The sequence below is a fragment of the Eptesicus fuscus genome, chromosome 9 (assembly GCF_027574615.1).
Source record: "Eptesicus fuscus isolate TK198812 chromosome 9, DD_ASM_mEF_20220401, whole genome shotgun sequence".
In the NCBI taxonomy this organism is placed as follows: Eukaryota; Metazoa; Chordata; class Mammalia; order Chiroptera; family Vespertilionidae; genus Eptesicus; species Eptesicus fuscus.
Window position 1 is genome coordinate 80,958,750 of NC_072481.1, and position 10,918 is coordinate 80,969,667.

The 10,918-nt window shown below is 41.7% G+C and overlaps 1 pseudogene; it reads left to right on the plus strand.

Moving 5' to 3' along the window:
- Positions 1–218: 218 nt before the first annotated feature.
- LOC103290220 (homeobox protein NANOG-like) lies at positions 219–8,912 on the plus strand (annotated as a pseudogene).
- The last annotated feature ends 2,006 nt before the right edge of the window (positions 8,913–10,918 follow it).

Genomic DNA, 10,918 nt, shown 5'->3' on the forward strand with positions numbered 1-10,918 from the left:
TTTACCTTTTTCCTCTTCCCAATGTCTGATTCTGAGGAAACCTTCCCTAACTAGGACTACCTAAGTGAAGAAGACAATGCCGACTGGATCCAAAATGAACACCTGAGGGGAAGGCCCGGCCTATTACCTCTGACTTGTAAGGCTCGGTTCAAACAAATAATCTGAACCATAATCAGTTCACTTTTTGGACATTTGTGCTGAGATTTTTCCAGTTGGACATGGGCCCTAGACCGAAAAGGTATGGTGATGTAGACAGGGTCAGCATTCTGGATTAGGCTTCAGATAACCAAGCAGAGGAAACTTGTTTAGAGTGAAGAAAGGGGAACAGAAATGCAGAGAGAAACAGAAAGAGACCAACTGAGAGGCTGAAGTGTGGCTTCACTTTCCAGTTCCCAATCTGGGTCCCTTAGTTGAACTATGTGAATGGCCGTGATTCACTGTTTTATTCTTACAGTACCCTGTCCTCCTTTCATTGAAGCCAACTTGAAGAATTTTGTTTGCAACCTCATGTAGTCTTATTGGAGACACTGCTGCAAAAAAGGGAGTGGATTTTTATTCATTTTTCATTACTTCTGAAAAACGTTGCTTATGTTCCTGAGGATATTTTGGGGGGGTCCTTTTTTTTTTTTTTTTTTAATGGAAGAGGGCAGCCTGAAAGGATGTATCAGAGAAAGATTATTTCTGGTGCTTCCTAAGATTTTTCTAGTTTTTATGCTTGCCTGGGGTTACCTCTAAGCATCCATATCTCCCACAATTTAAGACTTCCAGTTGCCTCCCTGAAGCAACATCTCCTGTCATCAGTGTTTTCTTTTCTTTAAAACAGAAAAACAAAACACCAGTGTTACTCTCAAGATTGGAAGAGCTGTTCCTAAAAAGGATCTTGGTCCCAGGTCTCCTTGATGTTATCGCAATATAAATGCAGAACAGACACCTTCTTGGAGGAGAAAGAAAAATATTCCTGTTATGTGTTTAAACACAGATGCACTTCAGATGCTGTTATTATTATTCTACATTGATGGTCTTGCCAGCCATTATGGTAGGAAGCAGAAACACCTGGCTTACATTATCAGCATTTGTATTTAGGACTAGTTCACAGGCATGTGGGCGATGGATGTATGCGTGTTCAGGAAAGCAATATCTGGTCCTTACTGGAGATTTTTAAATTTTTTGTTTCCAGTCTTTTTCCTGTTGCATTTCCTTGAAATTGGCTTCTCTCTTCGCAGCTGCTGGTGTGGCTGGCCTGGGTTGGTGTGGTCTTCTTTCACCAAAAGGACACACAAAACCAGACATGTAAATCTTCTGAGGGATCCAGTGTCTTACAGTGGCCTTTTGCTTATGTGCCATTTTGTTTAATCTTTTAGTAATTAGTAATTTAGACAGGGCAGGATATGAGTATGTGCAGGTGGGGAGTTTCCAGCTCTGATCTTTTCCTCTGCCTTCTTTTCTTTGATGTTCTTGTCTATGTGCAAAACAAGAGAGCAGACTCCTGGATTCTGAGGAGACTTTTGGGGATGAATCATTTGCTTTTTGGAATGTTCACTGGTTATGCCAATGAGGAGATTGTTGAGCCAATTTAGAGCCAATTAGAAAGCTACAGGGGTTCCTTGCTCTGAATAAGTAGGGCAAGTTTCTGAGAACAAAAGAGTTTGGGGAACATAAGTTTTGAACTGGGTGTTATGAAAGTCTGTTAAAATATTCCATTAGTCTATGGTTGAATCTACCAAGGTCATGATTGAGGAATTCTGAGTGTGGCACCATTGACAAACCTGTAGGTCCCTTGCATCTTTCCAGTGATAATGGATAATACTGCACGGAGGACGGTAAAGCCATTTGCCTTGCACTGCCTGCTCCCGAGCTGGATCAGTGCAGAAACTTTGTTTCATTGGATGATCATCCTCAGAGGGGCTGATCCAATCTAATCTAACTCCCGACAGGGTGATTTATGTCACAGAATGCTGCGGTGTTATTTTATGATGGGACTGTACTTATGATGACTACCCAGAGGTTCCCTGCCCCTGCCTCTCTCCTCTGGGTGAAACACCAATGTCCACTGCCCTCCCTCCACTCCCTGCTCTGGATTGTACAACTCCATATGTAGTCTCTGCACCAAGCTGGACACAGAGTTTAGAACTTCCTTTGGTAGCCTGAAAATAGCAGCAAAGACTTTATTCAGGAGAGATGGAGGAGGAGACTTAAAGCATATACTCAACAGCAAATAACTTAAAATTTCCATTAAAAAACTGTTCTCTCCAAAGTCTAATCTATCTAGTGCCCAACATCTTTGGCTGCTCTCTTCACTCCCCAGCCCAAGCCCACCCCCGAGTCTCTGTAATTTTCAAATTCTTCACATTTTCATCTTGCAGAGTAATTAAAATGTGATCAAACTCATTGTCAAGTTTACAGACCCGGATATGTTGAAATGTTCACAAAATAAAGGATCGTAAGGTTTTGGGACCCACTAAGTACTTAGAAGGCAGATCAGCATTAGCATTTATTGCTTGGGTTCTCATTCCTCAACCCATGTGCTTAATCTATGGATTTCTTTCTGGTAAATATAGGACTTTTCCCTAGAGGAAGTAAGTCTTATTCCAGCTGATAAAGGAGGAAAATATCCTCTATCTCATTATACTAGAAGGTGAAAGCAAAACTACTCATTAGAATGTTGATAAGTATTCAGGAATCAGAGTGGAAATAGTTGAACAGCTCTCAGAGATTTCAGTCTAAGTGAAGGGCAGGCCTGGCACTTTCTCTGCTGTGATGGAGTGTGTCATTCTAATGATACTGTGACTGTGGCCAGATTCATGGATGGGTGAATGCTAACCATCTCTTCCTTCCCAGCTCTCCTTCTGGGCTCCATTTACACTTTCCCCTTCTGCTTAATCTGTCATTACAACATTATTTGTTACTTCAATACTTTCCCAATAGAGTCTTCTGAATTTTATTGATTTCATTGTGCATCAGTAGGTTGCTTTTGTTGGCAAAGAGAGAGGCACCTTTATCTCACCAGTTAGGGTTTCCCACATCTCTCTTTGTAGGGCACATTCCTTTAGAAAGCATTGTTGGCAATCACCAGTCTGCTCATAGACTCGTTAAAGTTATCAGAACAAGGAGACACCTTTACAGCATCAGTCATCCTTGTACTGAGGATGGAACTGAGGCTCAGAAGAATAAAACTGTTTGTTCAAGTTCACATAGTTGATGTTGGAGCTAAGACTAAATTTCGGGTCTTTTGATGTCTAGTTGCTGTGTTTCTAACCCACCTGGTCGTCTTCTTATCAGCCTAACTTGTGGTTGTTCTCTTTTCCAGTGTCTCTGTAATTAGAGCTGAAGTTCCTTGATAACAGGAAATGTGTCTTCTCTAGGATATGGTTAGGTTCCTCCTGGGCACCCAATATTGTTGTTTATCCATTTCAACAGACATTTTAGAGTACTCATTATATTAGGATGTAATATTTTACATATACATGTAAACAATGTGTATACATATACTAGTAGCATAATATATATTATTATTTTTATTTTTAAAATCTTTATTGTTCAGATTATTACAGTTATTCCTCTTTTACCCCCCATAGCTCCCCTCCACCTGGTTCCCATCCCACCCCATGCCTTTACCCCCCCTCCCCACTGTCCTGATCCATAAGTGTATGATTTTTGTCCAGTCTCTTCCCACATCCCCCATACCCCTTTCCCCCTGAGGATTGTCAGTCCACTCCCTTTCTATGCCCCTGATTCTATTATATTCACCAGATTATTCTGTTCATCAGATTTTTTATTCACTTGATTTTTAGATTCACTTGTTGATAGATATATATATGTTGTTGATAATTTTTATCTTTATCTTTTTCTTCTTCTTCCTCTTCTTAAAGAATGCCTTCCAGCATTTCATATAATACTGGTTTGGCGGTGATGAACTCCTTTAGCTTTTTCTTATCTGTGTAGCTCTTTATCTGCCCTTCAATTCTGAATGATAGCTTTGCTGGGTAGAGTAATCTTGGTTATAGGTTCTTGCTATTCATCACTTTGAATATTTCTTGCCACTCACGTCTGGCCTGCATAGTTTCTGTTGAGAAATCAGCTGACAGTTGTATGGGTGCTCCCTTGTAGGTAACTAACTGTTTTTCTCTTGCTGCTTTTAATATTCTCTCTTTGTCTTTTGCTCTTGGCATTTTAATTATGATGTGTCTTGGTGTGGTCCTCTTTGGATTCCTTTTGTTTGGGGTTCTCTGTGCTTCCTGGACTTGTAAGTCTTTCTTTCACCAGGTGGGGGAAGTTTTTTTGTCATTATTTCTTCAAATAGGTTTTCAGTATCTTGCTCTCTCTCTTCTGGCACCCCCATAATTCGGATGTTGGTACGCTTGAAGTTGTCCCGGAGGCTCCTTACACTATCTTCATATTTTTGGATTCTTTTTTCTTTTTGCTTTTCTGGTTGGATGTTTTTTGCTTCTTTGTATTTCAAATCTTTGACTTGATTCTTGCGATCCTCTAGTCCGCTGTTGGATCTCTGTATATTATTTTTTATTTCAGTCAGTGTATGCTTAATTTCTAATTGATCCTTTTTCATATCCTCGAGGGTCTCGCTAAATTTATCGGCCTTTTCTAGAAAATTCTTGAAAAACCTTATAACCGTGGCTTTGAACTCTATATCCAGTTATTTGCTTTCCTCCATTTCTTTCATTTGTGACTTGTTTCTTTGTCTCCACAGTTTGGCTGCTTCCCTGAGTTGATAGAGTGGCTTTGTGTGCTAGGTGTCCTATAGGGCCCAGTGGCTCAGCCTCCCCAGTTACCTGAGGTGGACACTCTTGGTGCACCCCTTTGTGCGCTGTGTGCACAGTCTTGTTGTAGTTAAGCCTTGATTGTTGTTGGTATCACTGGGAGGAATTGACCTCCAGGCCAATTGGCTGTGAGGATCAGCTGTGTCTACGATGGGAGAATTTCTGTGCTGCAGACACCCTTATGAGGCAAGACTTGCTTCAGTGGGGCTTTGGTGCTCACTGAGTCTGCCCCCTGAGTGTGTCCTTTATGGATCTGAGGAGTTGTAATCTGGATGGTCCTACTCTGGCCCCTGGGTACACTGGCTCTTGGATCTCCAAGGAGGTGCTAATTTAGCCTCTGCCTAAGGCCACTTAGCAGGAGGTATGGAGAGATCTGCAGATTCCTCTTCTTTGTTTGGGTTTTGGAGGTGCCCAGATGAGGCTCAGCTGTGAAGCAATGCAAGCTGCTGTGGGGCCTTGGGCCTTCTTTTGAATGTTCTGGGTCTCTCTGACTCAGCTGCAGTTTGTAAGGTAAGTTTAGATTTCAAAGGACTAGGCCATTCATATGCAAAAGCCTCTGTGCACAGCTTGGATAGGGCGGAGTCTCAGGGCGGAACAAACAGCAATGGCTTCCTGTCAGCCCTGCCCTAAGAGGCCCCCGGGTCTCAGTGTCCTGTGGTAATCACTGCAAGCACCTCTGAGAGAAAGCCGCCCTCGAGTTCTGCTCACTGCCAGACAGTCCAGTTTCTCCCGGTGTGAGTCTGGGTCCCCAGAGTCTCACCTGGAACTGGAGTTCAGAGCAGTCAGGAGCTTGTGTCTCCCTGTGGATTGAAAAAGCCAGCCGCGTACTCAGTTGCCAGACCTCTCCACACGCATGCCTCTGTACCTCTGCACTTTACTTCCGCAGCTCCTCTGAGTCTCAGTGAGCTTTTCTCTTCCCTTCTAGTTGTAGAATTTCCACTTAGCCAGTCTTCCTGTGGTTCTGGATGATGTCTGTTTTGTCTTTTAGTTGTAGTTTTGAAGTTGTTGTGCGAGGCAGCAAGTTCAGGTGTTTACCTATGCCGCCATCTTGGTTTCTCCGTATAATATATATTATTAATATAGTCTATATAGTGTCTACACTAATAAAAGAGAAATATGCAAATTGACTGTCACTTTGCAATGCCCACCAGCCAATCAGGAGTGAGTATGCAAATTAACCGACAAAGATTGCAGCGGCCCCGCCCCCCAGCTGCTCCGGGCCTCTGGGCAGCACACTTGCAGGCACGGAGTGGCCGGGCGGGGCAGGACACCTGCTATGAGGGGCAGGGCTGGGGGTGGAGGGAGCTACAGGAGTGGCGCTCCAGCTGGAGCGAAGACTGAAGGCTCCTGCCAGAGCGAAGACGGGAGGTGGCAGCCAGAGTGAAGTCCTGGGTCCCGGGTGCCAGAGGAAAACCGGTGCCAGAAGCCAGGGGAAGGAAGGCCTATTGCATGAATCTTCGTGCAATGGGCCTCTAGTATAATATATACATATATAAGTATATAGTGTATGTGCTAGGGATGTAGAAGAAGACATGCTTTCTTTTCTTAAGAAGGCCACCATTTTTGAGAGCTGCTACAATAGGAATAGAGAGCAAGTATATATAAACCTGAGGGAAGGAGACAGGCATTTCATCTAGGGGCTCTGAAAGTTTTATGGAGAAGATAGGATTGGGGCTCGGCCTGTAGAAGAAGAATTTTATCAGAGCAGTAGAAAGAAAGGCTTGTTAGTAGCAGCTTGAGCCAACAGAGGCAGAAGAGCACAAGGGTATGAGAATGGCCCATAGATCACTGTGGCCGATACATGTGAGCTGCCAATGGAAGGTTTAAGGCAGAAAAGGAGGACACTATAGAGCACTTTGAGCATGAGACTTGGAACATGCACGGAACAGTGCAGTAATGCATTTCTCTACCATCTGCCAGAGACAGAACCTGGCTAAGAACAGACATGCTGTAAACATGTGTGTTTGTGGAATAGATGAATAATTATGCTGTGGTTCCACTGATGACAGAAATTATGGTATCAGAGGCAATATATTGTTGAAGAGCATAGATTTTGGTTTAATTCCTAGCTTTGCCAGTTACAAGCTATGCAACTTGGGAAGACTTTTTAACCTCTCTGGACCTTATTTTCTTTCTTTTTTAAAAAATTAAATTTATCTTTATTATTAAAAGTATTACAAATGTCCACCCCCCTTTTTTTATCCCATTGACCCCCTCCACCCCAAACCTGCCCTTCCCAGGCCTTCACCACACTATTGTCTGTGTCCATGGGCTATGGACCTCAGTTTTCTTACCTCTGAAATGGAGACTACAATAGTATCTACCTCATATGTTTGTTAGTTTGTTATGGTGATTAAATTAAGTAAGTTAGTAAATACAAAACATTAACAATTTACAATAGTTTCATAGTAAGCACTATATTTCTTAATCATTTGTATTATTATAATTATTACTGGCTTTGTATGCTGTCAAAATAGGGAAAAACCTGTCTTCTCAAAAATGTCTTTTACTACATGCCCTATGTCTGAAATTCATCCATTAGGCTTTCTTTAAAAATTCAAAGGTCTTAACTAAAATACATATGTAATTAGGAAGCCAACTGTAGGTATATTAGTCATTAACACTTTTGCAAAAATTCAGTTAGCTAATAGAGTCCAGAGGAAATGAGCCAAGTCATGAGAATTAATAATAGTACAGCTAAATAAGCCATGTATCTGGAGGGAAGGAGACTTATGGAAAATACAACTGCCCAGACTCTAGCAGTGTTTTACAAACTTCATGTTCTGGGAAGGCTCTTAAGAGGTTCCATTAATGTTTTATGACATTTCATTTAAAAATAATTTAAGCTATTAAAAATATGTGCTGAAAAATAACATAAACACAGTACCAAATATTAAAAAATTGGAAATTACCCATATGTTATCATTTGCTATCAAATTAATGCACTTTTGTGTAGACCTTCTAGTACAGCTTCTTCTAAATCTACTATTGAATTGAAAAATTTCTTAGATTGTAAGGTATGTTGGGAAGTAGTTGGAAATGATGTCTCTTTTTAAGTAAATCTTTTTAACTCAAATTTTTGATATTTTGTAACTAAAACAAAATACAGAAATCCACTGGATGATAGGTTTATAGAAGAATGCCAGTGTTTTCTATAACTCCCCATTTAAAACACCATTGTTCTGACTTAAGACTGAATCTGATTCTTTTCTCTCTCCTTCAATTCAGCAATGTGAGTGTGGATTTGGCTTGTCCCCAAAGCCTGCCCTCCTCTGAAGCACCCAATTTTAGGGAGTCTTCACCAGTGCCTGAGATTTATGAGCCTGACGAAAACTAAGCATCCTTGCAAATGTCATCTGCTGAGACACTCCACACAAGACTGTTTCTCCTCTTCCTTCCTCCATGGGTCTGCTTATTCAAAATAGCTCTGATCCTTCCATCAGTCCCAGGGGAATACTACCCACTTCTGTAGAGAACAGTACAGGGAAGAAGAAGAAAGCCCAGGTCAAAAAACAGAAGATCACAACCGCCTTCTCACAGACCCAGCTCTGTGTATGCACTGAGAGACAGAATGTCTCAGCCTCCAGCAGATGCAAGGACTTTCCAACATCCTGAACCTTAGCTACAAACAGATTAAGACCTGGTTCCAGAACCAGAGAATGAGAAGCAAGAGGTGGCAGAAATACTACTGGCCAAAGAATAGCAACCATGTGACTCAGACGAGCTCAGCAACCACAGAGTACGTGGGCCTCTCTTCCTGTCACCAGGGAGGCCTGGGGAACCTTTTAGAAACCTTTCAATGTGGAGCAACCCGGCCTGCAGTAACCTAACCTGGAGCCACCATTCCTGGAATAGCCCTTCTTGGACCTACCACTCCTGGAGTAGGAAGACTTGGTGCTCCCAAGACTGCAATACCCAGGCTCAGATCAACCAGGCCTGGAACAATCAGTTCTGTAGTTATGGAGGGGCATCCCTGCAGCCCCAGATCAAGTTCCAGCAAAATCCTGTCAGTGATTTGGAGCCATCTTGGATGCAATACTGCAAACCCTTAAGTATTGTAGTAACCGGCAAACCATGGATTTATTCCCAGATTACTCCATGAACGTACAGCCAGACTCTAAGGACATGCAGCCCTGAACATGGTGTGATGATGGGTATGTTATTCAATCTCAATTTGGGCAGTGGCTGTATTACCTCTCCTAGGATTCTTCTATGCATCTCTGCCTTGACATGCTGCACCTCATTATGCCTATTGTGCCTACTGGAGGGGTGGGGTGGGGGATATGACTGGAGACTAATCAAAGAGGTTTCTGTAGCCTTGCTGCTGTAGACAAATGATAAAGGATGTCTCTGGCTATAGATGATTAGATATAATACTATTCTGGATAATTCTAGACCTAGAATCTTAACTTCAAGAATAGAACGTAAAAGTACAAAGGCATGTGATAAAGGGTTATTTGCATTTTCTGGGATTGGGAAGCTTGTCAAAAACCTCAGTTCAGGTGAACGGTTGAGCTGTAACATGCTGCACTTATTTCCTCTGCATCTGTTGGATCTTTTACTACAACCCCTAATTCATTTATTACTCAAATGTTTGTAAAAGTTGTTTTGTACTTTGCTGTACTATGATAATAATACCAGTTTGGCTGGTTGGCTTATAAATTTAAATACAAATAAATAAAACATCTATTTAAAAATAAATAAATGAAACACCATTGTTATTGACTTCATGCTAGGTAAACATCATTAATTTGTGATTATAAAACAAATGCCTATTAAAAATACCACTTTTATCACTTTCATGTGTTAAATTCTCTATATGATGATTTCATAGGAACAAAGGGCTCCATTATAAAAATGTTTAAAAACCATCAGTTAGGAAAGTAGCTTTGAACTTGGAGATGGGATAATGAGAGAAGGAAACTATCTGTGATGAAGCCTGAACAATGGTTGCAGGAAAGGCCTGGTGCTGCCCTCAAGCCCAAGGATGCTGACTCATAATGGATGCAGAACAGAACAGGAGAGCAGGGTACAATGGCTGGGACACTGTGAGTTTTTGTATCTCTGAATTTATCATTTGTGGTTTAAGCTATTACTAACCAATTCTAGAAGGACCATGACATGTAGCATGTTGTAATTTTACTGAGGCATAAGTTTTAAAAATAATTCTGTACAAATGCATTAGTCAGAAAAATGATAAGATATTACAAGATAAAAGTTAAGGCATGAACTTGACAACTTGTCACCAGGCTGCAAGTGGGGTGTGGTTAGCAAGAAGCGACCCTAAGGGGATGCCCAACAGATCGATCACCAAGCTTTCATCAGCCTCTCCATTCAACTTTGTTCTTGACTGGTCTTGTTTGTACTCTAACTCTTTTGTATTGTGATAGAACCTCAATTTCTTTATGAAAAATGGCTCTGGAGTTCCTAGGAGAAATGCCTGAATCTAGGGAAGGGGCAGAAAATACATAAGGTTAACTGGGAGCATATTCTAGTTTCAGCAAATAAAGAAGTGCTAAACAAAACAAAATGAAACACCAAAACCCACCACAATAATGGGGTGTGTCAAAGGGCCAAAGCTGCAACAATTTGGTCCACAAAAATAATAAAGTAGTATTGAATTATAGCCAAAATATAAAATAAACATCCATGAGGCCATACTGATATAAACGAACTAGAGGCTTGGTGCATAGATTTGTGCACCGGTGGGGTCCCTCAGCCTGGCCTGTGGGGATCAGGCTGAAACCAGCTCTCCGACATTCCCCAAGGGGTCCCGGATTGTGAGAGGGTGGTTCTCAGGTGACGCACCCCAGAATCCTGCTTCCTCCTCTCTGGTTCTGGGTGTGTCATAGCTACCGGTTGGAGTGTCTGCCCCCTGGTGGTCATTGTGTGTGATAGCTACCAGTTGGATGGTCGCTTAGGCTTTTATATAGATAGATGATTGAACACATCAATAACTGGGGGTGAAGGGATAAATCTCCAGTTCATTAAATTCCAAATAATTCATACAAATACTTCACCCTGCAGAAAGAGGAGCATGATTCTTTACTCCTTAAGTGTGCGCTGGGCTAGTGACTTTCTTCCAAAGAGCATAGTATGAGAAAGGGGAGAAACAGTGGAGAAACTTGACAAACACAACCTTA